Source organism: Bubalus kerabau, chromosome 2 (genome assembly GCF_029407905.1).
Source record: "Bubalus kerabau isolate K-KA32 ecotype Philippines breed swamp buffalo chromosome 2, PCC_UOA_SB_1v2, whole genome shotgun sequence".
Classification (NCBI taxonomy): Eukaryota; Metazoa; Chordata; class Mammalia; order Artiodactyla; family Bovidae; genus Bubalus; species Bubalus kerabau.
This window is the reverse complement of record NC_073625.1, coordinates 183,488,331-183,513,936: the sequence shown is the minus strand read 5'-3', so window position 1 is coordinate 183,513,936 and position 25,606 is coordinate 183,488,331. Positions and strand designations below refer to the sequence as shown.

The window sequence follows — 25,606 nt, the reverse complement described above, 5'->3', positions numbered from 1 at the left end:
GCACATCCTTACCCCGCTCAGCCCTTATTCCTCTGGGTTTGCAGCCCTTTGGGCTCCGCCCTCCGGATTCCCTTTCATCCTGCTAGTCTGAGCGCTCTTCCTGCTAGATGCCTGAAACTCTTGTTTCCGTGGGTCAGTGACCCTCCTTCCTGCCAAGTATTGCATAGACTTTTAACTTTATTTGCGTAGCTTTGTTTCGTTTTGTTAGGAAATGGGGAGCACCCGCGTCGTTTCTTCTCCAGCCCCTCCCTTTTCCAAAATTAAGTTTTCTCCTTTTCTCCCCTCAGCGTTTCCTTTTTCCAAGAGAGCTTATTCATAGGGGCCTTTTCTCCGCTGCTGTGATTTTGTCTCTGAATGCGGCCTTTAGATGGGTGAAGTGGGACTTAGACGTCTTAGAGTCAAACGCGGATTTGCCTGTACACTTAAAAAGTGTCCTCCCCTAAATCGTGTAGGGTGTTAAGGTAACCTCTCTTGTGAGACTTTCCTTTACAGATTGCTTAGGGGAGAAAATTATAAGTCTTCCCCAAATGTGGCAGTGGTTTCCCGAAGTAAGAGATTTCTCGGTTCCTGTCTCTGCTTTTCCCTTTGATCCGACTCTGATTCCCCTTGGGCTTCTACCTGATGCTGTTGCCCATTGTGAAGGAGGTTATACTGTAGAGTTATTTGGAGCGTCTTGGAGTGTAGAGTCTTGGGTGAAAAGTTAAATTTCAGAATATTTTTTTAGGACCTGTCCCAAAGATCGTCTTACTGTGTTTTCTTCTTGGTTGATGGATCTGACAGATTTCTAGGTTTGAAAGTAGTCTAGAGAGCCTAAGGAAATTACAGTTGTTAGGTATATTACCAGTACTCTGTGAGTTTATGGGGAAATGGAACAGGACTTGCCTTTAAAAAAAAAAAGAGGTTTAAAAAACTCGTCAATAATTGAGTGTCCCCAAAAGACTTGATTTCACTGTTCTTTAGAAGTACTTTATTGTTTGACTAGCATATAATGTAAGATCATGTTAACATTTTAAATGTAATGTGAAACAGTTTAAGCAGCTGTATCTTAAACTTGGCTTGTGGGGTTAATATCACAATGGAATATAAGCCCATCCTCGTTTAAAAATCTTACATTATACTCGTTGTTTGAAAACAGGAAGTGGCACATATTAATGGAGGAAAAGTAGAGTCAGAGGGTTATTAAGAGATAGGAATTTTACATTCTGTAGTCTAGTTCATGGAAAAATACCACAATTTGTATTCCACTGGGAGGTAATGGATATTCCTCTTTTTTCTAAACTGGCAGTAGTAAATAGTAAAATATATGAACGTTATAAGGGGAAAAGTTATGCAATTATGGAAAGGATGAGTTATTTTTAAGAATTAACTTTATCCACAAATAAATAGAAGCTGGTTACTTAGGTGGAAGGAAACAATACTGGCTTTGTTATTGAATTTGTAGAAGGGAGGTAGATACTAAATTATAGTTGAAATTTAAAACTCTGTTTTAACTAATTTGGCTATATTCCTAAACTACTTCTATTTGAATTTGAGGTTTCCATTGCACATACCTTTCCCATTTTTCTCTGACTGATTACTTAAAATTAGTAAAATAGAGGCACATCTAAGCAGATAAACTATCAAAAATTTTGTTGCTACTAATAGTTTTAGGCCTAAATGTTTACCGTAATGCTTATTAGTGGTTAGATGGGAGTTGTTTTCAAAAAGATCCTTTAAGTCAGTGTTTCTCAACTTTATCAAACCCAGTAAAGACCTCCTTTTTATTTCAAATAATTTGTAACAGCTCCTTTACTACCCTGAAATAGTTTATAAATTAGTATAACCACCTCTGGCTTTGGCCCTGGGACAAAAAGAGCCTTTGGTTCCACTGTAGGATCAAAAAAGAATTGGACTAACTTCAAATTCATGATTTTTTATTTATTTATTTTTTTTGAACCTATTAAGTTGCTGAGGCCACAGAGCAAACCAGTGGCCGGAAATTTAAGGAGAGAAAGAGTACGTATGAACTCACGTTCACCTTCAGTAGACACAGCTGGACACTGATAAAGAGCATTCAGCTTGAATAGCCGACAAGTTGATGAAGGCTGAGCTCACTTCTTTATCTACATTGTTCACTGGGTATTCCTAGGAAAGATTGGAATGAGATCTGGGGAGTGTCTGTTGTGGTGCTGACCCAGAGAAGAGCAGCTGAGTTTTCAGGAGGTGCGAAAAACTCCTGATTCTCTCTCTCTCTCTCCTATAGAATAAAAACCTTAATCTTTAGAGAGAATGGCATCTCTGTCAGCAGGCCCTGTTGGTGAGCTGAGGGAAGATAGAAACTGGGGAGAGCATATTTTTGAGGGAGGGGCACCAAGCCCAAAATTCCAGGCTGGGGAAACAGGAAAATTACACCTCTGAGATCCAGAGACACAATGTATGTCTAGGACTAAACCTTAATCAGGACAACAGAGACTATAGCCCCACCTCCCTGCCACTAAGTTAAGAAACTGTGAATAACAAGCAACTGCAAAATAGTACAAGATGAGGAATAAGATTATGCAAAGAGGCACAGGGCAAAGAATCAAATAGACATTGCTTTAATAAAGCATTCCCAACCTAGACAGAAGCTGTTCTGTAGATGTTTGAAGCCTGTAATACAGTGGGGATAAAACCACAAAAGTGAAAGTATTAGTTGCTCAGTCATGTCTGACTCTTTGCAGCCTCATGAACCAAAGAGTATGGAACAGGTTCCTCTGTCCATGGAATTCTCCAAGACAAGAATACTGGAGTGGGTTGCCATTCCCTTCTCCAGGGATAACCATAGCAACAGCGAATCATAAACTCAGCCCAACTCCTAACATCCTGCACTAAAGACTCAGCAAAGAAAAGATGTACCCATTTCCTTCACAAAAATTACTTACCTCTATCTCTGCTGTCCTATTACATGTCCCACTTTCAGCAAAAAATTACAAGACATACAAAAGACAAAGACAAACATTCCCAAGAGAAAGAGCAATCACCAGGATTACTCTTTGGCTAACACAGGTGCTTCTATCTGATAAGGGAATTTAAAATGACTGTAATTGATTTTAGGGGCTTCTTTGGTGGCTCAGACGGTAAAGCATCTGCCTGTAGTGCCGGAGACCCCGGTTTGATCCCTGGGTTGGGAAGATCCCCTGGAGAAGGAAATGGCGACCCACTCCAGTACTCTTGCCTGGAAAATTCCATGGACTGAGGAGCCTGGTAGGCTACAGTCCATAGGGTCGCAAAGAGTTGGACACGACTGAGTGACTTCACTATAGTCACTATAATTGATGTTAAAGGTATGAACAAAAAGTGGACAGCATACAAAATCAGGTGGGTAGTTTCAGCTGAAAGATAGAAACTGTAAGAAAGAATCAAAAGGAAATGTCAGAAGTTTCACTACATAGTAACAAATTGCAGGATGCCTTTGGGCTCATTGGTTGATCCGACACAACAAAAGAAAGAATCAATGAATTGGTAGATATCAGAAATTATCCAAGTGAAACACAAAGAGTTGAAAAAAAGAACAAGAGCTTGGGGATTCTATCTAACACATTTAAATACATGCATAATTGGAATCCTGGAAGAGGACAGAAGAAATGTTGAAATATTTGAGGAAATAATCAAGAATTATCTGAAATTAATGCCAGACATCAACCTGGAGGTGCAAGAAACTTAAAGAACATCAAGCAGGATAAACACCTGCCACTTAAAAAACCTGCATAAGGCATCAAATTCAAATGTCCTTCTCCTGTTGAAGTAACCAAAGAAAAGAGAAACATTCTATACAAAGAAACACAGATAAGAGTTATAGCAGAGAAGCCATGCAAGCCAGAGGACAGCTAAGTGACAGCTTTAAAATACTGAAAAAAACAGTAAAAAATACCCATCAAAAATGCAGACATAATACAGATACTCTGAAAAGCCATGAGAATTCAGACTTCTCATAGTTTTTATGATGTATGCATTCCAGGAAAATTATGTGTATATTAAATGGCAAAACATATTTCATGATTTGTATTGTAATATAACGGGGAAGGCAGTGGCACCCCACTCCAGTACTCTTGCTTGGAAAATCCCATGGACGGAGGAGCCTATTACGCTGCAATCCATGGTTTGCTAAGAGTCAGACACAACCGAGCGACTTCACTTTCACTTTTCACTTTCATGCATTGCAGAAGGAAATGGCAGCCCACTTCAGTGTTCTTGCCTGGAGAATCCCAGGGATGGGGGAGCCTGGTGGGCTGCCATCTATGGGGTCTCACAGAGTCGGACACGACTGAAGTGACTTAGCATAGCATTGTAATATAAAACTAAATTCTGGGATTAGCTGTAAATAGGCTTTTATCTATGTGAATGACCACTTAGATATTTGAAAGTAACTTTAGGACAGTTCTCAGTCTGTGGGACTGTCTTGCTTGTTGAGGGGTATGTAGCTCCATCCCCTAAATCCTAGAAGTGTTTCTAATCATAGTGTCTCAAGGGGCAGCAGCCCCACCCCAACTTCCACTCTTGTAACCATTACTTTAATTCAATACATTGAATTAAACATTCTTTTCAACATCTTTTCCTGCTTCAGCTGTGTTCACAGATGCTTAGCACATGCCAGTCAGTAACATCTCTTACCTTATGCTTTGAGTCTTAGTTCTGGAAACTCCTTTAAGAATCAGTGAGTTGGGGGATATCTTTGTAGCAAGTAACTTAAGCCAATATAGTTGTGACATTGTTGCAAACTTGAGACAGTTACCTATGCAAAGTTGTATTTAAGTATGATTCATTCAATAAAGCTAAACATATAATTTCCTAGTACTTTTCACATGCTCTTAACTTTATTTAGCAGCCTACATAGTTGAGTTTTACTTGTACTTTTATGGACTACTTAAAAGGAAAAGTGACCTCAGTGGGGTTTTTAAAGTTTCAGAATTTAAGTTTGTGAAGAGGAACTCAAAAGCCACTTGGTGAAAGTGGAGAGTGAAAAAGTTGGCTTAAACCTCAACATTCAGAAAACGGAGATCATGGCATTCCGGTCCCATCACTTCATGGGAAATAGATGGGGAAACAGTGGAAACAGTGTCAGACTTTATTTTGGGGGGCTCCAAAATCACTGCAGATGGTGACTGCAGCCATGAAATTAAAAGACGCTTACTCCTTGGAAGGAAAGTTATGACCAACCTAGATAGTATATTCAAAAGCAGAGACATTACTTTGCCAACAAAGGTTCGTCTAGTCAAGGCTATGGTTTTTCCAGTGGTCATGTATGGATGTGAGAGTTGGACTGGGAAGAAGGCTGAGCGCCGAAGAATTGATGCTTTTGAACTGTGGTGTTGGAGAAGACTCTTGAGAGTCCCTTGGACTGCAAGGAGATCCAAGCAGTCCATTCTGAAGGAGATCAGCCCTGGGATTTCCTAGGAAGAAATGATGCTAAAGCTGAAACTCCAGTACTTTGGCCACCTCATGTGAAGAGTTGACTCATTGGAAAAGACTCTGATGCTGGGAGGGATTGGGGGCAGGAGGAGAAGGGGACGACAGAGGATGAGATGGCTGGATGGCATCACTGACTCGATGGACGTGAGTCTCAATGAACTCCGGGAGTTGGTGATGGACAGGGAGGCCTGGCGTGCTGCGACTCGTGGGGTCGCAAAGAGTCGGATACGACTGAGCGACTGATCTGATAGAAGTAGGCCACACTGGTTAAGCAGTGTTCACAGATTTAGCACATGCCATTTGGTAATATCTTTAATGCAATTAATAAGAACTGGAGCTTTTAATGACCAGATTGACACCAAAACCCCTAAAGCAATCTAAATTATTTTGATGTTCTGATTTTTTCAAGTAATAACTGTGAAAACATCATGGAAGGATTGATAAGGTATGAATGTAGGGACTTTCTCTGCTGCTAAGTCACTTCAGTCGTGTCTGACTCTGTGCGACCCCATAGACAGAAGCCCACCAGGCTCCCCCATCCCTGGGATTCTCCGCGCAAGAACACTGGAGTGGGTTGCCATTTCCTTCTCCAGTGCATGAAAGTGAAAAGTGAAAGTGAAGTCTCTCAGTCGTGTCTGACTCTTAGCGACCCCATGGACTGCAGCCCACCAGGCTCCTCCGTCCATGGGATTTTCCAGGCAAAAGTACTGGAGTGTGTTGCCATTAACTTCTCCGAGGGACTTTCTCTAGTGTGTAATAAATTTTATGTGTGTGTGTATGCTCAGTTGTGTTCTTTGCGATCTCTTGGGCTGTAACCCACCAGGCTCCTCTGTCCATGGTACTTTCTAGGCAAGAGTATTGGAGTGGGTTGCTATCTCTTGCTCCAGGGGATCTTCCTGACCCAGGGATGGAACCCGTGTCACTTGTGATTCCTGCATTGGCAGGTGGATTCTTTTACCGCTGCACCACCTGGAAAGCTCCAGTAAATTGTATACTAATTATATTTAAGCTTCAATTCTTAGACTAGTACTGTGGGGTTTCTTGCTCCCTCAAACTTATACAGAATATATTTTGGATGTTCATCAAATCTTAGAGTAGATTAGCCATTTTCCTCCCGAAACTTACACCTACTGGGTTTAATTTTAAAAGTAGAATTTTCTTTTCTTTTTTTTTTTTTTTTTTTTACTTACTTGATAGATTTGGGAGTGTTCTGTAAACTGTGAAACTCTATGACAGAGTTAGGAATAATAGGGGTCTTTTGGAAAGAGACAAACCAGAAGTTTACATGTTGCTGTTTTGTATTGGGTCAAAGAAAAGGAAATTGTAGCCACTTAAACTCTAGTCTTATACTAGTATTAAGAGAACAGGATTTGGGTATTAAGATGCTTAAGACTTTATTTTTTGGGCTCCAAAATCACTATAGATGGTGACTGCAGCCATGAAATTAAAAGACGCTTACTCCTTGGAAGGAAAGTTATGACCAACCTAGGTAGCATATTCAAAAGCAGAGACATTACTTTGCCAACAAAGGTTCGTCTAGTCAAGGCTATGGTTTTTCCTGTGGTCATGTATGGATGTGAGAGTTGGACTGTGAAGAAGGCTGAGCGCCAAAGAATTGATGCTTTTGAACTGTGGTGTTGGAGAAGACTCTTGAGAGTCCCCTGGACTGTAAGGAGATCCAAGCAGTCCATTCTGAGGGAGATCAGCCCTGGGATTTCTTTGGAAGGAATGATGCTGAAGCTGAAACTCCAGTACTTTGGCCACCTCATGCGAAGAGTTGACTCATTGGAAAAGACTCTGATGCTGGGAGGGATTGGGGGCAGGAGGAGAAGGGGACGACAGAGGATGAGATGGCTGGATGGCATCATTGACTCGATGGACGTGAGTCTCAGTGAACTCCGGGAGCTGGTGATGGACAGGGAGGCTTGGCGTGCTGCGATTCATGGAGTCACAAAGAGTCGGATACGACTGAGCGACTGATCTGAACTGATCTGATCTGATGCTTACTGTCTTCAAGTTATATTTGTTATATGCCTAGGAAGTTTATTCCCCCATTATGTGTTTAATGTTAAGAAAAACAAGTTAAAATATGGCAGTTGAAAATCTTTTTTACCATTAGGGGCTGTGAGAGCAAGATTATTTAGGGCCTGTTTGTGAGGTGAAGAACAGTTTATTGAATTAGTATATTTTGGTCTTGCATAAGCCAAGTTAGATTCAAAGATAAAATGAAATAGAAATTTGTGTCTTCTAGAAAGCTTTAAGAATGTGTGCAAACTAGAAATACGTAAATGATCCCTACCGCTGATTTCACAGAATTGTTTAAGTGAACACATTTCTTAGGTGGTTTTTTTTTTTTTTCCCCCTGAGGTGAATATTTCAAGGCATTTTTAAATTTTGGAAAGGGAAGAGTCATAACCATGTATCTTTCCTGGCAAAAACATTATTATTATTTTATAACAAATAGAGATCTATTTGTTAAAAATAAGAATTATCCCTTCAGATGTAATCTAAAATATGAAAAGATAGGTATCTTTTCAGTATTTAATTTACATTGACTAGGAAAGGCCAGCAAAATTAACTGCTATGGTATATATGCTTGCTTCTCCCACCGTTGAGATCACGTTAAGTGTTTCTTCAGATTTATGGGTTGCTTTTGAATTTCTCTTGCCCTTTTATTTCATGAATATATATTCAGTTTCTAATTAGAGAGGAATGGATTTTATAAAGAGAATCAGGGGGTTTTAGATTAGTTTGCCCTACCCTATGATGGTAGAAGTATTTGAAAGTTCATTTTGGCTTTGAACTGGCTTTCTTACAATATTTATCTCTGAAGTTCTTCAGCAAGTAAAGAAAACTAAGATAGAGTGTACTAAAACCTTACTTAGTGATCTGTTTTATAGCTGTTTAAAGGTCCCTGTATGGTAGATGTCATTCACATTACTGATTTGTTGAAAAATACTTCTGTCTACCCTTGAGTTATATATTAAAACATAAAGATTAAAAATTTAAAAACAGGGTTAAAGTTCATATCAATTTTCTCTCAGACACAGCACATTCTAAGTCTAGTGGTAGCTTTTTAATATGGGTAAAAATTAATGTTCTGTTAACCATTTATATATATATTTTTTTACCTTTTATTTGAAATTGACCTAACCTAGAGATATAATTCACTTAGGTTTTGAATCCAGTTACAAATAAAACTAGGCTCTTTAAGAAGCCAGTAATAAGGGATTCTCTCTTTGGTTATTACTTGTGTCAGCCTTTGCCTTAGCAATGGTTTTCCTTCCTTCTGCATTTTCAGTAGGACGTAGATGTATGAGGAAATCCTAAGTTCGCAAATTAGTTTCTATCATGTGAATATCTACCATATTTTCAAGTGTACAGTGTAGCAGAAAAACAGTGTTCTGTTGCAGGAGAGTTTGGTCAGAAAATAAAGGCAAAAGTAGTTTTCCCCCAACATAAAAGTTTTCACCAACAGCCAAGTTGAAAGAAATTTACATTAGACACCCATATTTTTTTGAGGCATTTCAAGACAAACTCATATTTTTAATTCATTACTTGAGAGTGAGAGCAAAATGATGAAAAAGTTTATTCTTTCATTTTACAAATTCAAGGTGGAAAGTTAGTATCTTGTCTGCTCTTTAGAAGTTTTCATATTTGTGTAAAAATCCTTTCCAGTTGGTCATGCAGAGTGTGTGCTTAGAAGGCAAATAGCCTTGATTAAAACCATTTCCTTCCTTCATTCATTAGTGTATTATTTTTCTGAGTATACTCATTCATCCTGGCTAAGTAAGGGCTCTGTGTGAGTTTTTACTTAACACAAGCCATGCACTTAGGCTTAATTTTGCTGTGTGTGCAAATTCTTTGCTTATACCCTGACTGCCTGACTGTAATCTGCTCGAAGGGCTCAAGGGTAAAGAATTCATCTGCAGTGCAGGAGACACAGGTTCAGTCCCTGGGTTAGAAAGATCCCCTAGAGGAGGAGATGGCAACCCATTCCAGTATACTTGCTTCAGAAATCCTATGGACGGAGGAACCTGGCAGGCTATATATGGATGGGGTCACAAAAGAGTCAGATAGGATTTGGGACTAAATAGCAACAGTACGCTTAAGTGTTTGTGATGCTGAGTCCCTTCATACTACTTTTTGTTCTTAGTGTCATTTTGATGCGGGTGTCTCTCAGTGACTCTCAAATCCTGCACTTTTGTGTCAAAACCATATTGTCCAAAAGAGTGTTCTTATTTTATCTGTAAATGATTTTAAATGGATTGTCAGTTTTACTGCCAGTAATAAGACTGTGAAAACCTTAAGTGTTATTTGAAAGGATGAAGCAAGGGACTCATTGAAAAAGGCGGATCTAGCCAGAATGCCTATTGCCTTGAATTTGACTTTTTAATCCTTCATGCAGGACTTTTAAAAGACAAAGTGAAAAGTTGTAGAAAAGCTCTGTTACTGGTGTATTATTAGGATATAGAATGAGAACAAGTGAAGCCAACTTGTAAAAATTAGAAATCTTTTCCAGGTGATTTAGTTACAAAGGGCTTATATACTTGAGTTTTTATCAAAAAGATCTTTGAGAATTTGAAGTGGGACTGTCCTGCAGGAATGGAGATGAAATTTAAGCAGTAATTAGTTTGAACACATAAACTCTTGCTAATTTTGAATAGCACTTCAACAACTGGCAGAATAGCAAATGCTGATGATACAGCTGCTACCAAGATCTCGTCTAACAATTTTTATATTTTCTTAGCGGGACAGTTTGCTGTTATTTATAGAATGTGCCTATAAATAACTGTTATGCTCCTACACCTGAGACTAGAAATTCTGCAGAGTTTTCATCACTATTAGTGGGAATTATGGTTGCTTATGAGTTTTTGTTGACAAACAACAGTTCAAGGACCACTTTTAGAGCTTATTTAAGAAATATACAGAGGAGATAATTGAATGGGGATTATTTTTACGGAGTAAAATTCTTTTTTCCAAAGGTTTCATAAGCTGTAACTTAAAGACATCAAACATAAATTTAAAACTGTTAGGTTGGTTTCACAGAATTCAGCAACACATCAAAAAGCTCATACACTATGATCGAGTTGGGTTTATTCCAGGGATGCAAGGATTCTTCAATATATGCAAATATATGCAAATCAATCATTGTGATACACCATATTAAAAAATTGAAAGATAAAAACCATATGATAATATCAGCCGATGTACAAAAAGTCTTTGAAAAAATTCAGCACCCATTTATGGTTAAAACTTTTCAGAAAATGGTCATAGAAGGAACCTAATGCAACATAATAAAGGCCATATATGATAAGCCTATAAGCCTACAGCAAACATTATTCTCAGTGGTGAAAAACTGAAAGCATTCCCCCTAAGATCAGGAACAAGACAAGGGTGTCCACTTTCACCACTATTATTAACCATAGTTCTGAAAGTCCTAGCTGTAGCAATCAGAGAAGAAAAAGAAATAAAAGGAATCTAGATTGGAAAAGAAGAAACAAAGTTTTCACTGTTTGCACATGACATGATACTGTACATAGAAAACCCTAGAGATAGTATCAGAAAATTACTAAGAGCTAATCAGTGAATTTAGCAAAGTCACAGGGTACAAAATCAATACACAGAAATCATTTGTATTTCTATATACTAACAATGAAAAATCAGAAAGAGAAGTTAATAATCAATCCCATTCACCACTGCAACAAAAAGAATTAAATATCTAGGAATAAACATACCTAAGGAGACAAACTGACTCATTTGAAAAGACCCTGATGCTGGGAAAGATTGAGGGTAGGAGAAGAAGGGGACGACAGAGGATGAGATGGTTGGATGGCATCACTGACTCAATGGACATGAGTTTGGGTGAACTCTGGGAGTTGGTGATGGACAGGGAGGCCTGGCATGCTGCGGTTCATGGGGTCGCAAAGAGTTGGACACAACTGAGCGACTGAACTGAAGGAGACAAAAGAACTGTACACAGAACACTGTAAGACTAATAAAGGAAATCAAAGATGACATAAATAGATGGAGAGATATTCCATATTCCTAGGTGGGAAGAATCAATATTGTGAAAATAACTGTACTACCAAATGTCATCTACAGATTCGATGCGATCCCTATCAAATTACCAATGGCATTTTTCGTAGAACTGGAACAAAAAATTTCACATTTTATATGGAAGCACAAAAGACCCTGAATAGCCAGAGGATTCTTGAGAAAGAAAATGGAGCTGGAAGAATCAACCTTCTTGACTTCAGGTTATACTACAAAGCTGCAGTCATTAAGACAGTATAGTACTGGCACAAAAACAGAAATATAGACCAATGAAACAAGATAGAGAGCCCAGAAATAAACCTATACATCTATGGGTACTTTATTTTTGACAAAGGGGGTAAGAATATACAATGGGGGAAAGACAGCCTCTTCGATAAATGGTGCTGGGAAAATTGGACAGCTACATGTAAAAGAATAAAATTAGAACACTTCCTAACACCATACACAAAGATAAACTCAAAAGGGATTAAAGACCTAAATGTCAGACTAAAACTCTTAGAGGAAAACATAGCCACAACACTCAATGACATAAATCAAAGGAAGATCCTCTATGACCCACCTCTAGAGTAATGGAAATAAAAACAAAAATAAACAAGTGGAAACCTGATTAAATTTAAAAGCTTTTGCACAGCAAAGGAAACTATAGGCAAGGTGAGAAGACAACCCTCAGAATGGGAGAAAATAATAGCAAATGAAACAGCTGGCAAAGGATTAATTTCCAAAATATACAATCAACTCATCCAACTCAATAACAGAAAAATAAACAATCAAAAAGTGGGAAAAGACCTAAACAGACATTTCTCCAGGGAAGACATACAGATGGCTAACAAACACATGAAAAGATGCTCAATATCGCTCATTATTAGAGAAATGCAAATCAAAACTACAATGAGATATCACCTCATACTGGTCAGAATGGCCATCATCAAAAAGTCTACAAACAGTAAATGCTGGAGAGGGTGTAGAGAAAAGGGAATACTCTTGCACTCTTGGTGGGAATGTAAATTGATACAGCCACTATGGAAGACAGTATGGCTATTTCCTCAAAAACTAGGAATAAAACCAGCATATGACCCAGCAATACTACTCCTAGGCATATACCCTGAGGAAACCAAAATTGAAAGAGACACATGTATTCCATTGTTCATTGCAGCACTGTTTACAATAGCTAGAACATTGAAGCAACCTAGATGTCAATTGACAGATGAATGGATAAAGAAGTTATGTACATATACACAATGGAATATTACTCAGCCATAAAAAGGAACACAGTCAGTTCTAATGAGGTGGATGAACCTAGAACCTATTATACAGCGTGAAGTAAGTCAGGAAGGGAAAGATAAATATCGTATTCTAACGCATATGCACGGAAACTAGAAAAAATGGTACTGAAGAATTTATTTACAGGTCAACAGTGGAGAAAGGGACATAGAGAATAGACTTCTGGACATGGGAAGAGGGGAGGAGAGGGTGAGATGAATGGAAAGAGTAACATGGAGACTTATATTACCATATGTAAAATAGGTAGCCAATGGGTATTTGCTGTATGGCTCAGGAAACTCAAAGAGGGACTCTATTAACCTAGAGGGGTGGGATGGTGAGGGAGATGGAAGGGAGAGGGTATATGTATACCTATGGTTGATTCATGTTGAAGTTTGACAGAAACAGCAAAATTCTGTAAAGCAGTTATTCTTCAATGAAAAAAAAAACAAAAAACTACCAGGTTGGTTTCAGGTAAAAGTACATTTCTAATAATTGAAATTTCAAATGCCTAAGTGGGAGATATTTTAAATGTAGTAAATAAAATTGATGCTTATAGTTGACTTAATTTTTAAAATTTTAAAAAATATCTTTTAAAGTAATCTTATCATGATTATCTTGGCTTATCTTTTATGTTCTTTTTGAAAGCATTTTAGGAAAACTGTAAGGAATTAAATAATAACCTGATGTATTGCACCTACTTTAAGAAATATGATATATTGGTATCAGTTCAGTTCAGTCGCTCAGTCGTGTCCGACTCTTTGCAACCCCATGAATCGCAGCACGCCAGGCCTCCCTGTCCATCACCAACTCCCGGAGTTCACTGAGACTCACGTCCATCGAGTCAGTGATGCCATCCAGCCATCTCATCCTCTGTCGTCCCCTTGTCCTCCTGCCCCCAATACCTCCCAGCATCAGACTCTTTTCCAGTGAGTCAACTCTTCGCATGAGGTGGCCAGAGTACTGGAGTTTCAGCTTTAGCATCATTCCTTCCAAAGAAATCCCAGGGCTGATCTCCTTCAGAGTGGACTGGCTGGATCTCCTTGCAGTCCAAGGGACTCTCAAGAGTCTTCTCCAACACCACAGTTCAAAAGCATCAATTCTTCGGGGCTCAGCCTTCTTCACAGTCCAACTCTCACATCCATACATGACCACTGGAAAAGCCATAGCCTTGACTAGACGGACCTTTGTTGGTATATTGGTATAGTTATTTTTAAATGAGCAGGTAAAAGCTTTAGAATACTGTTTAAATCAACATAATATATGTTTGAAGGTAGAAATTCTAAGTGACACATATTTGTGATACACATTGAATAATACACAAGGACTAAAGTTAGTAGATAAAAGACTTAGAAAGGATCAAGTAACTTAATAACTTTCCCTGCTAAATATCTTAAAAAATGCTTGGCCTACAAGTAATCTTGAAAACGAAAGCTGTAGTAGTAACATTCAAAAGAACTATTGTGTATCTGGGGTAGTATATTTAAAGTACAGCAATAATTATTATGATTGCTAACAAAAATACTAACTACGTTTTTGAGTGCTTGTTCTGAGCCAGATATCACACTAACACCTTTATTCAGATTATCTCACTTGGTCCTCACCATGGCCCTTTGAGACAAGTACTGTCATCTCTGTAGATGAACTGGGATTCTGAGAAGTGAAGAAACTTTTGTTCAAAGTCATACAGCCAATAAATGATGGTTACCACTAGTGTGTCTTTGACCATAGTAAAATTTTAAAAATTCACCACTTTTATCTTGGTGATAGATTATTAAAACAACTTTATTGTATATCTTACTAATACTAGCTTCTTGGACTAATCATTAGTTAATGTTTAGCATGTGGGATAGCCACTCCAATATCTGTGCTACTGGGAGATATTCCAAGTGAGTCTTCTCAGATAGAATCATCACCTACCATTGCACTTGGAGGAACCCTAAACTTGCTGTTACTCATTTTCCAATGGTTCTCTTGCAATTATTCCAACTCTCACTTTAAGTGATGTGTAGTCAAGCACAGAATATTCTTTTTTTTTTTTTTTTTGCATTTTCATGTATTTGTGCATTACCATTATCCACTAGTCAGTTATTAATACTTTTTGTTTTGTTCAGTAGCTCAGTTGTGTCGGACTCTTTGCCGACCCCATGGACTGCAGCATGTGCCTTTCACCGTCTCCCAGTGTCCATTGAATCAGTGATGGCAACCAACCATCTCATCCTCTTCTCCTCCCGCCTTCAATCTTTCCCAGCATCACGGTCTTTTCTAAGGAATCAGTTATTTGCATCAGGAGGCCAAAGTATTGGAACTTCAGCTTCAGCATCAGTGCTTCCAATTAATATTCAGGACTGATCTCCTTTAGAATGGACTGGTTGGATCTCCTTGCAGTCCAAGGGACTCTCAAGAGTCTTCTCCAGCACCACAGTTCAAAAGCATTAGTTCTTTGGCACTCACTATCACATCCATACATGACTGTTGGAAAAACTATAGCTCTGACTAGATGGACCTTTGTTGACAAAGTAATATCTCTGCTTTCTAAGATGCAGTCTAAGTTTCTCATAGCTTTTCTTCCAAGGAGTAAGCATCTTTTAATTTTATGGCTATAGTCACCATCTGCAGTGATTTTGGAACCCAAGAAAATAAAGTCTCTCACTGTTTCCATTGTTTGCCTATGTATTTGCCATGAAGTGATGGAACCAAATGCCGTGATCTTAGTTTTTTGAATGTTGAGCTTTAAGCCAGCTTTTTCACTCACTCTCCTCTTTCACTTTAATCAAGAGGTTCTTTAGTTCCTCTTCGCTTTCTGCCGTAAGGGTGGTGTCATCTGTATATCTAAGGTTATTGATATTTCTGGCAATCTTGATTCCAGCTTGTGCTTCATTCAGTCCGGTTTACATGATCAGCTACTTTACATACAAGTTAAATAAGCAGGATGACAATATATAGCCTTGATGTACTCCTTTTCCAATTTGGAACCAGTCCGTTGTTCCATGTCCGTTTCTAACTGTTGCTTCTTGACCTGCATAAAGGTTTCTCAAGAATCAGGTAAGGTGGTCTGGTATTCCCATCTCTAAGAATTTTCCAGTTTGTTTTGGTCCCAAAAGCTTTAGTATAGTCATTGAAACAGAGGTAGATGTTTTTCTGCATTTCTCTTGCCTTTTCTATGATCCAATAGATGTTGACAATTTGCTCTCTTTAAAGCCTTTTCTAAATTGAGCTTGAACATCTGAAAGTTATCAGTTCTCATACTGTTGAAGCCTGGATTGGAAAATTTTGAGCATTACTTTGCTAGCATGTGAAATGGGTGTAGTTGTGTAGTAGTTTGAACATTCTTTGGCACTACCTTTCTTAGGGATTGGAATGAAAACTGACCTTTTCCAGTCCTGTGGCCACTGCTAAGTTTTCCAAATTTGCTGGCATATTGAGTGAAGCACTTTAACAGCATCATCTTTAGGATTTGAAATAGATCATCTGGAATTCCATCACCTCCACTAGCTTTGCTTGTAGTGTTGCTTCCTAAGGCCCACTTGACTTCACCCTTCAAGTGGTCTGGCTCTAGGTGATTGATCACACCATTGTCATTATCTGAATCATTAAGATCTTTTTTACATAGTTGTTCTGTGTATTCATGTCACCTTTTCATAATATCTTCTGCTTTTGTTAGATCCATACCATTTCTGTCCTTTATTGTGCTCATTTTTGCATGAAATATTCCCTTGGCATCCCTGATTTCCTTGAGGAGATCTCTAAGTCTTTCGCCTTCTATTGTTTTCCTGTATTTCTTTGTGTTGATCACTGAGGAAGGCTTTCTTATCTCTCCTCGCTATTCTTTGCTGCTGCTGCTAAGTCGCTTCAGTCGTGTCCGACTCTGTGCGACCCCACAGACAGCAGCCCACCAGGTTCCTCCGTCCCTGGGATTCTCCAGGCAAGAATACTGGAGTGGGTTGCCATTTCCTTCTCCAATGCATGAAAGGGAAAAGGGAAAGTGACATGACTCTTAGCGACCCCATGGACTGCAGCCTACTAGACTCCTCCGTCCACTTGATTTTCCAGGCAAGAGTATTAGAATGGGGTGCCAGTGCCTTCTCCGTGCTATTCTTTGGGACTCTGCATTTAGATGGGCGTATCTTTCCTTTTCTCCTTTGCCTTTTGTTTCTCTTCTTTTCTCAGCTATTTGTAAGGCCTCCTCAGACAACCATTTTGCCTTTTTGCATTTCTTTTTCTTGGGGATGGTTTTGATCACCACTTCCTATACAATGTTATGAATTTCTGTCCATAGTTCTTCAGGCACTCTGTCTATCTGGTCTAATCCCTTGAATCTATTTGTCACTTCCACTGTATAATCATAAGGGATTTGATTTAGGTCATACCTGAATGGCCTAGTGGTTTTCCCAACTTTCTTGAATATAAGTTTGAATTTGGCAATAAGGAGTTCATGATCTGAGCCATAGTCAGCTCCCGGTGTTGTTTTTGCTGACTGTATAGATCTCTCAACATCTACATCTGCAGAGAATATAGTCAGTCTGAATTTGATATAGACCATCTGGTGATGTCCATGTGTAGAGTTGTCTCTTGTTTTCTCTTTTTTTTTTTCTTTTATTAATTTATTTATTTTAATTGGAGGCTAATTACTTTACAGTATTGTAGTGTTTTTTGCCATACATTGACGTGAATCAGCCATGGGTGTACATGTGTTCCCCATCTTGAGCCCTCTCCATCGCATCCCTCAGGGTCATCTCGGTGCACCATCCCTGAGCACCCTGTCTCATGCATCGAACCTGGACTGGCAATCTGTTTCACATATGATGATATACATGTTTCAATGCTATTCTCTCAAATCATCCCACCCTTGCCTTCTCCCACAGCATCCAAAAGGCTCTTCTTTTCATCTGTATCTCTTTTGCTGCCTCACATATAGGGTCATCATCATCATCATCTTTCTAAATTCCATATATATGCATTAGTATACTGTATTGCTGTTTTTCTTTCTGACTTACTTCACTCTGTATAATAGGGTCAAGTTACATCCACCTCAGTAGGAGTGATTCAAATGCATTCTTTTTAATGGCTGAGTAATAGTCCATTGTGTATATGTATCACAGATTTCTTATCCATCCATGTGCCGATGGACATCTAGGTTGCTTCCATGTCCTGGCTATTGTAAACAGTGCTGTGATGAACATTGGGGTACATGTGTCTCTTTCAATTGTGGTTTCCTTGGTGTGTATGCCCAGTAGTGGGATTGCTGGGTTGTATGGCAGTTCTATTTCTAGTTTTTTAAGGAATTTCCACGCTGTTCTCCATAGTGGCTGTACTAGTTTGCATTCCCACCAATAGTGTAAGAGGGTTCCCTTTTCTCCACACCCTCTCCAGCATTTATTGTTTGTAGACTTTTTGATAGCAGCCTTTCTGACTGGCGTGAGATGGTACCTCATTGTGGTTTTGATTTGCATTTCTCTGATAATGAGTGATGTTGAGCATCTTTTCATGTGTTTGTTAGCCATCTGCATATCTTCTTTGGAGAAATGTCTGTTTAATTCTTTTGCCCATTTTTTGATTGGGTTGTTTATTTTTCTGGAATTGGGCTGCATGAGCTGCTTGTATATTTTTGAGATTAATTCTTTGTCGGTTGCTTTGCTTGCTATTATTTTCTCTCATTCTGACAGCTGTTTTTTCACCTTGCTTAAAGTTTCCTTCGTTGTGCAAAAGCTTTTAAGTTTAATTAGGTCCCATGTGTTTATTTCTGCTTTTATTTCTGTTACTCTGGGAGGTGGATCATAGAGGATCCTGCTGTGATTTATGTCAGAGAGTGTTTTGCCTATGTTTTCCTCTAGGAGTTTTATAGTTTCTGGTCTTAGGTTTAGATCTTTAATCCATTTTGAGTTTATTTTTGTATACGGTGTTAGAAAGTGATCTAGTTTCATTGTATTACAATTGTTGACAAGTTTTCCCAGAACCACTTGTTAAAGAGATTGTCTTTTGTCCATTGTATATTCTTGCCTCCTTTGTCAAAGATAAGGTGTCCATAGGTGCGTGGATTTATCTCTGGGCTTTCTATTTTGTTCCATTGATCTATATTTCTGTCTTTGTGCCAGGACCATACTGTCTTGATGACTGTAGCTTTGTAGTATAGCCTGAAGTCAGGCAGGCTGATTCCTCCAGTTCCATTCTTCTTTCTCAAGATTGCTTTGGCTATTCGAGATTTTTTGTATTTCCATATACAAATTGTGAAGTTATTTGTTCTAGTTCTCTGAAAAATACCGTTGGTAGCTTGATAGGGATTGTATTGAATCTACAGATTGCTTTGGGTAGTATACTCATTTTCCCTATATTGATTTTTCCGATCCATGAACATGGTATATTTCTCCGTCTGTTTGTGTCATCTTTGATTTCTTTCATCAGTGTTTTATAGTTTTCTATAGATAGGTCTTTTATTTCTTTCAGTCAATTCAGTTCAGTTCAGCGCTGAGTCATGTCTGACTCTTTGCAACCCCATGAATCGTGCACGCCAGGCCTCCTTGTCCATCACCAACTCCCGGAGTTCACTCAGACTCAGTCCATCGAGTTGGTAATGCCATCCAGCCATCTCATCCTCTGTCGTCCCCTTTTCCTCCTGCCCCCAATCCCTCCCAGCATCAAGAGTGTTTTCCAATGAGTCAACTCTTCTCATGAGGTGGCCAAAGTACTGGAGTTTCAGCTTTAGCATCATTCCTTCCAAAGAACACCCAGGGCTGATCTCTTTTAGAATGGACTGGTTGGATCTCCTTGCAGTCCAAGGGACTCTCTAGAGTCTTCTCCAACACCACAGTTCAAAAACATCAATTCTTCGGTGCTCAGCTTTCTTTGCAGTCCAACTCTCACATCCATACACGACCACTGGAAAAACCATGGCCTTGACTAGACGGACCTTTGTTGGTAAAGTAATGTCTCTGCTTTTCAATATGCTATCTAGGTTGGTCGTAACTTTTCTTCCAAGGAGTAAGCGTCTTTTAATTTCCTGGCTGCAGTCACCATCTGCAGTGATTTTGGAGCCCCCCAAAATAAAGTCTGGCACTGTTTCCACTGTTCCCCAATCTATTTCCCATGAAGTGATGGGACCAGATGCCATGATCTTTGTTTTCTGAATATTGAGCTTTAAACCAACTTTTTCACTCTTCTCTTTCACTTTCATCAAGAGGCTTTTGAGTTCCTCTTCACTTTCTGCCATAAGGGTGGTTTCATCTACATATCTGAGATTATTGATATTTCTCCCAGCAATCTTGATTCCAGCTTGTGCTTCTTCCAGCTCAGCATTTCTCATGATGTACTGTGCATATAAGTTAAATAAGCAGGGTGACAATATACAGCCTTGACGTGCTCCTTTTCCTATTTGGGTATATATTATTCTTTTCGTTGTATTTTTGAAAAAGGGTGTTTTCTATGACCAGTGAGTTCTTTTGGAAAAACTGTTACCCTTTGTCTGCTTCATTTTGTACTCCAAAGCCAAACTTGCCTCTTCAGGTATCTCTTGACTTCCTACTTTTGCATTCCAGTTCCTTATGATGAAAGGACATCTTTTTTGGGTTCTAGAAGGTCTTGGAGGTTTTCATAGAACCATTCAGCATCAGCTTCTTTAGAAGTAGTGGTTGGGGCAGACTTGGATTATGGTGATATTGAATGGTTATCCTTGAACAGAGGTCATTTTGTTGTTTTTGAGATTGCACCCAAGTACTGCATTTTGGACTCTCTTGTTGACTATGAGGGCTACTCCCATTTCTTCTGAGGAATTCTTGCCTACAGTAGTAGATATAATGGTCATCTGAATTAAATTCACCCATTCTGGTCCGTTTTAGTTCACTGATTCCTAAAATGTCAAGGTTCAGTCTTGCCATCTCCTGTTTGACCATTTCCAGCTTCCCTTGTGGCTCAGCTGGTAAAGAATCCGCCTGCAATGCGGGAGACCTGGGTTCAGTCCCTGGGTTGGGAAGATCCCCTGGAGAAGGGAAAGGCTACCCATTCCAATATTCTGGCCTGGAGAATTCCATGGACTGTATAGTCCACAGGGTTGCAAAGAGTTGGACATGACTGACCGACTTTTCACTTTCACAATTTACCTTTATTCATGTACCTAACATTCCAAGTTCCTTGCTGTTTTGTTCTTTACAGCATGGGACTTTATTTTCACCACCAGGCACAGCCACAGCTGAGCGTTGTTTTCACTTTGGCTTAGCCTCTTTGCTTCTGGAGTAGAGAAGGCAATGGCATCCCACTCCAGTACTCTTGCCTGGAAAATCCCATGGACGGAGTAGCCTGGTAGGCTGTAGTCCATGGGGTCGCTAAAAGTTGAACACGACTGAGCGACTTCACTTTCACTTTTCACTTTCCTGCATTGGAGAAGGAAATGGCAACCCACTCCAGTGTTCTTGCCTGGAGAATCCCAAGGATGGGGGAGCCTGGTGGGCTGCCGTCTGTGGGGCTGCACAGAGTCGGACACGACTGAAGCGACTTAGCAGCTTTCCTTCTAGAGTTATTTTCTCTGCGCATATTCAGTAGCATATTGGGCGCCTACCGACCTGGGGAGTTCATCTTTCAGTGTCATATCTCTTTGCCTTTTCGTACTGTTCATGGGGTTCTCAAAGCAAGAGTACTGAAGTGTTTTACCATTCCTTTCTCTAGTGGAGCACTGTTTGTTAGATATTAATACCTGCTCCTCTAGAAATACCCTCAGGGTCTGAAAGTGTTAATGCGGTTTCCACACTCGTTGTCTTTATTAGGTGAAATGACTTTATTACAAATGATTGAGGTTTTGAGTATATAAAATAGATTTACTTGAAATTAAAAAGGTTAATAGTACACTGTTGGGAATTAGGTCCCAACTCAGATCTCATTAATCTGGTTGTTTAAAAAATTCATTGTTCGACTAGTATTTTTCTGTTGAACTTACAAAGATCCTGAAATCACCGATTGGTAGCATATTTCCTTTTTTTTTTTTTTTTTTTTAAATTAAAAGATGCTTACTTCTTGGAAGGAAAGTTATGACCAACCTAGATAGCATATTCAAAAGCAGAGACATTACTTTGCCAACAAAGGTTCATCTAGTCAAGGCTATGTTTTTTTCTGTGGTTATGTATGGTTGTGAGAGTTGGACTGTGAAGAAGGCTGAGTGCTGAAGAATTGATGCTTTTGAACTGTGGTGTTGGAGAAGACTCTTGAGAGTCCATTGGACTGCAAGGAGATCCAAGCAGTCCATTCTGAAGGAGATCAGCCCTGGGATTTCTTTGGAAGGAATGATGCTGAAGCTGAAACTCCAGTACTTTGGCCACCTCATGCAAAGAGTTGACTCATTGGAAAAGACTCTGATGCTGGGAGGGATTGGGGGCAGGAGGAGAAGGGGACAACAGAGGATGAGATGGCTAGATGGCATCACTGACTCGATGGACGTGAGTCTGAGTGAACTCCGGGAGTTGGTGATAGACAGGGAGGCCTGGCGTGCTGCAGTTCATGGGGTCTCAAAGAGTCGGACATGACTGAGCGACTAATCTGATCTGATCTGATCTGATTAAAGGAGAATAATGCTTTACAATATTGTGTTGGTTTCTGCCATACATTTAACATGAATCAGTTATAGGTATACACATGTCCCCTCCCTCTTGAACCTCCCTCGCACCTCCCTTACCATTCCACCCTTCTAGGTTGTCACACAGCATGGATTTGAGCTCCCTGCATCATACAACAAATTCTTACTGGTTATTTGTTTTACATATGGTAATGTATATGTTTCCATGCTGCTGCTGGTAAGTTGCTTTAGTCGTGTCCAACTCTGTGCAACCCCATAGACGGCAGCCCACCAGTCTCCTCCGTCCCTGGGATTCTCTGGGCAAGATGATACTCTTTCAATTTGTCCCACCCTCTCCTTCCCCCACTATGTCCGCAGGTCTGTTCTTTATGTCTGTGTCTCTATTGCTGCCCTGCAAATAGGTTTATCAGGACTATCTTTCTAGATTCCATATATATGCATTAATACAGGATATTTGTCTTTCTCTTCCTGACTTACTTCACTCTGTGTAATAGGTTTTTGGTTCATCCACCTCATTAGAACTGACTCAAATGTGTTCCTTTTTATGGCTAATACTCCTTTGTATGTATGTACCACAACTCTTTTACCCATTCATCTGTCGATGGACCTCTAGATTGCTTCCATGTTCTAGCTTTTGTAAATAGTGCTGCAATGTATATTGGGGTACATGTGTCTTTTTCAGTTATAGTTTTTTCAGGTGTATGCCCAATAGTTGGGAGAAGGAAGTGGCAACCCACTCCAGTATTCTTGCCTGCAGAATCCTACAGACAGGAGCCTGGCAGGTTACAATCCATGGGGTTGCAGAGAGTCAGACATGAGTTAGTGACTGAGCATGCTTGCATGCCCAGTAGTGGGATTGCTGGGTCATATGGTAGTTTTATTCTCTGTTTTTTAAGGAGTCTTCATACTGTTTACCATAGTGGCTGTATCTATTTATATTCCTATCAACAGTGCAAGAGGGTTCCCTTTTCTCCATACCCTTTCCAGCATTTATTGTTTGTAGACTTTTTGATGATGGCCATTCTGACTGGTGTGAGGTGATAGCTCACTGTAGTTTTGATTTGCATTTTTCTTAATACTGAGTGATGTTGAGCAGCTTTTCATGAGTTTATTAGCCATCTGTATGCCTTCTTTGGAGAAGTGACTGTTTAAGTCTTCTGCCCATTTTTTCTTTTTTTTCTTCTTTGCTCACTTTTTGATTGGATTGTTTGTTATTCTGGTATTGAGCTGCATGAGCTGCTTGTATATTTTGCAGATTAATCCTTTGTCAGTTGTTTCAGTTGCTTTATTTTCTCCCATTCTGAGAGTTGTCTTTTGACTTTGTTTATAGTTTCCTTTGCTGTGCAAAAGCTTTTAAGTTTAATTAGGTCCTGCTTGTTTATTTTTTGTTTTATTTCCATTACTCTAGAGACTGGATCATAGAGGATCTTGCTGTGATTTATGTCAAAGAGTGTAATGACTATGTTTCGCTTTAAGGATTTTATAGTTTCCGGTCTCACATACAAGTCTCTAATCCATTTTGACTCTATCTTTGTGTGTGGTGTTTAGGAAGTATTTGAGTTTCATTCTTTTACACGTAGCTGTCCAGTTTTCCCATCACTACTTATTGAAGAGACTCTTTTCTCCATTTGGTAGCAAATTTCTGTAGTCATGTATTTGTTTTGAACACTTTTTTTTTTTTTTTAATTAAGCTTATCTATAGTGGATGCCTGCTCAGTTGTGTTTGACTTTTTGTGACTCCATGGACTGTAGCCTACCAGACTTCTCTTTCCGTGGAATTTTTCAGGCAAGAATTCTAGAGTGGGTTGCCATTTCCTGCTCAGGGGATCTTACTGACCCAGGGATGGATCCCACATTTCCTGCCTTGGCAGGCATTCATCACTGCTGTGCCACCTGGGAAGCCCAAGCTTATCTATGGATGGAAATATTTAAAATATTTATCTCTACATGGTAGAGTATTTCAACCCTGGAGACATCCTCTTTGTTGTATTTCTTTTGCCTTGTGTTGATTATGGTAATTTGTTTCACTGCTTAAAATTGTGAGTTTCAAAGTTGTTTGCTGCTGCTGCTGCTAAGTCACTTCAGTCGTGTCCGACTCTGTGCGACCCCATAGACGGCAGCCCACCAACTCCCCCGTCCCTGGCATTCTCCAGGCAAGAACACTGGAATGGGTTGCCATTTCCTTCTCCAAGGCATGAAAGTGAAAAGTGAAAGTGAAGTTGCTCAATCGTGTCTGACTCAGCGACCCATGGACTGCAGCCCACCAGGCTCCTCCGTCCATGCAGCAGGTGCTTAATCATATTTCCAAATGAAGATAATTGGAATTAGTTCAAAATTAATTTAGGAATGTGCTGTCAATAAGTCTGTAATTATATGGTCAGAATAAATTTATTTTTATTTTCTAAATTTAAAAGAGAATTTTGTTTGTTTTTGGCTGCATTGCATGTGGGATGTTAGTTCCCCCACCAGGGAATGGACTGGGAAGTGAACACAGGCCCCCTGCAGTGCAAGCAGGAAGTCCTAACCCTGGACCACCAGGGAGTTCCCCATTGATTTTCTAAATCTGAGGGAAGGTAATACTATTATAGTTTAGTTTAAGTGTGGGGTTAAACAGTTTGAGTTCAAAAGCTTGGCCCAGCCATTTAATAGTTGTTACATTAGAGAAATGATTTCATTTTTCTAATTCTCAGTTTTCTTGCCAATAAAATGAGGATCATCATACCTGTATCTTAGTTGTTATGGAGACAGTGAGATAGTAAGTAGGTTGTAAATGCTATTTGTCATCGTTAACACATGATAAGTACTTAGTAAAACCTGTGCTGGGTGCTTAGTCGTTTCAGTCTTGTCTGACTCTTTGCGACCCCGTGGACTGTGGTCTGCCAGGCTCCTCTGTCCATGGGGTTCTCCAGGCAAGACTACTGGGGTGGGTTGCCATGCCCTTCTCCAGGGGATCTTCCCGACCCAGGGATTGAACCCACGCCTCTAAAGTCTCCTGCATTGGCAAGTGGGTTCTTTATCACTAGGCCATCTGGGAAGCCCTAATAAAACCTACTTGTTGCATAATTTCAAGGCATGTCATACATTTTTTGATCAGGGGCACCTCCCCTCTCCGATTTCAGGGTTTAAAATAGAAAAGCATTATCTTAATTCAGGTGTGTAGGCACTAATAAGAGCTTTGAATTAACCTGTCATTTCTGGGGTTGACTTGGCTACTTAGGTAAGTATTTCTTCCCTTCCTCATCTCTCCAATGTATCCTTATCTAAGTATAACATGACCGAAGGTGAGCTTTTCAGATTGAGGAGTGG

General features: G+C 39.5%; 1 protein-coding gene across 4 annotated transcripts in view; it reads left to right on the top strand.

Annotated features, from left to right (window-relative positions):
- DNAJC13 (DnaJ heat shock protein family (Hsp40) member C13) overlaps positions 1-25,606 on the top strand; it is a 152,232-nt gene that overhangs the window by 1,225 nt on the left and 125,401 nt on the right. Inside the window, exon 1 of one of the 4 annotated variants that reach the window (XM_055569686.1) lies at positions 24,521-24,588. The exons of the other annotated variants lie outside the window; for them this stretch is intronic. The gene's annotated coding sequence lies outside the window, so the exon portion shown is untranslated. Of the gene's footprint in view, positions 1-24,520; positions 24,589-25,606 lie in introns of those variants that run through there. 4 annotated transcript variants of the gene reach the window in all.